Here is a 2,576-nt window from a genome sequence, read left to right as displayed (position 1 = left end):
ATGAAAATGATGCCAAAAAGCGTATAAAATATTCACTCATCACAACGCCAAACTTAAACTGTTACTTGTCCTCAAGCAACTAAAAAACACAGTAGGATAAAAAGAAGAGTAAGACATAATAAATCTCAGAGTTTATAATGAAGCTTAGTGTCAATTAGATGAGCAGGACTTAGTAGCTTTTTGCTTCTGAATAGTTTTGGCATCCCACTATCCATTGAAACTTAGAAGTGTTGGTCTCTTTAGGAACTTAGAATCCAGATGATGTTATTGACTCTCCTAGTTCAAATTTTTTTTATTCTTGAACACAGCTTTTAGAGTCTTGGCCGTGACCCTAAGCACTTTATTTTCCAGTATTACCACCGGATACAAAAATGCCACACACACTTTAACTGGGTGAACCCTTTCGGATTGTGATTCAGCTTTGCTAGAATCCCCAGATAGAGGTGTCCAGAGTTCTTAAGCACACTCTTTTTCATTTTGGATCACGACTTCAACTGCTCAGTCTCAAGCTTTTCACTTGACACCTTCACGCCACAAACACATGGTTAGGGATAGCTTGGTTGAGCTGCTTAGGCCAGGATTTTATTCCTTTAGGCCCTCCTATCTATTGATGCTCAAAGCCTTGGATCATTTTACCCTTGCCTTTTGGTTTAAAGGGTTACTGGATTTTTCAATCTGCCCTCCTTTTCCTGCATTTTTGGGTAGAAATGGATTTTTCTCTTTTTATTTATTTATTTTTTTGCCATTTTTTTTTCTTTTTCGCATGCATATGTATTTTTTTTTCTTTTGCATCATGCTTTTTCTTTTTCTTTTCCTGCTTTTTCTTGCTTCAAGAATCAATTTTTTAGATTTTTTAGATTACCAATAATTCTTTTCCCTTTTTATCATTCTTTCAAGAGCCAACATTCTAAAATTTCAACTTTAAATTTGCATTATTCATTCATGCATTCAGAAAACAAAAGCAATGCCACCACATCAAAATAATTGAACTATTCTTATGATAAACTTGAAATTCATGTATCTCAATTCTTTTCAAATAAAATTTTCTTTTAAATAAGGTGAGAGATATATGGGATATTTTACAACTTTAAGACATCAATGCAAATGATTATGCAATAGGAAGAAGAGAACAGACAACACAACATAACAGAAAACAGAAAAATAACAAGAAAATGAGATAAAGAGAATGAATCCACCTTTAATGGTGGCGGCTAGTACTCCTCCTTGAGGATCCAATGTGGTGCTTGATCTCTTCAATGACACTCCTTTGCCTTTGTGGTTCTTCCCTCATAGCTCTTTGATCTTATCTTATGGCTCTTTGATCTTCTCTTATTTCATTGAGGGTGGTGGAATGCTCTTGATGCTCCACCCTCAATTGCTCCATGTTATTGCTTATTTCTCCAAGAAAAGTCTGCCATTGATCCCAATAGCTTTGGTGAGAAAAATACATCCCTTGAGGCATCTCAGGGATCTCATGCTGAGGCGGCTACACAGGTTCATGTGCATGCTCTCTAGTTTGCTCTATCCTCTTCTTAGTGATCGGCTTGTCCTCCCCAATAGAGATATCTCCCTCTATGACAATTCCAGCTGAATTGCATAGATGACAGATGAGGTGTGGGAATGCCAACCTTGCATTGGTAGAAGGCTTCTCAGCTATCTTGTACAATGCTTGAGGAATCACCTCATCTACTTCCACCTCACTTCCAATAATGATGCAATGGATCATGATAGCTCTGTCAATGGTCACTTCTGACCGATTGCTAGTAGGGATGATAAAGCGCTGGATGAATTCCAACCATCCTCTAGCTATGGGCTTGAGGTCAAGCCTTCTTAGTTGAATGGACTTACCTTGGAAATTCCTTTTCCACTGTGCTCCTTCTACACAGATGTTTGAGAGCACTTGATCCAGTCTTTGATCAAAGTTGACCCTCCTAGTGTAAGGATGTGGGTCTCCTTGCATCAAAGGTAAGTTGAACGCCAATCTCACACTTTTGGGGCTGAAATCTAAGATTCTCCCTCGGACCATGGTGCTCCAATTCTTTGGATTTGGGTTCACACTAGTGTCATAGTTTTTAGTAACCCATGCATTAGCATAGAACTCTTACACCATTAAAATCCCAACATCTTGGATGGGATTGGTTAGGACTTCCCAACCTCTTCTCCAGATCTCTCTTCGGATTTCTGGATACTCATTCTTCTTGAGCCTGAAAGGGACCTCAGAGATCACTTTCTTCTCTGCCATTACTTCATAGAAGTGGTCTTGATGGGCTTTGGTGATGAATCTCTCCATCTCCCAATATTTAGAGGTTGCAGCTACTACCTTTCTTTTCCTCTTTGTAGAGGGTTTTCCAACCTTGGGTGACATGAATGGGAATAGAAAGAAAAAAAGCTAGGCTTTTCCAACACCAAACTTAAAACTTTGCTCGTCCTCGAGCAAAAATAAAGAAAAGAGAAGAATGGAGTAGAAGAAGAAGAAATTAGAAGGAGATAGAGGGAGAGAGTGCTTTCGGCCAAGTGGGGCTTATGAGTGTATGAGAGGTGTGTGTATGAAGGATTATGAAGAGGGGTATTTATAG

The sequence above is a fragment of the Arachis hypogaea genome, chromosome 18 (assembly GCF_003086295.3).
Source record: "Arachis hypogaea cultivar Tifrunner chromosome 18, arahy.Tifrunner.gnm2.J5K5, whole genome shotgun sequence".
NCBI lineage: Eukaryota > Viridiplantae > Streptophyta > Magnoliopsida > Fabales > Fabaceae > Arachis > Arachis hypogaea.
Note: the sequence above shows the minus strand (reverse complement) of the source record.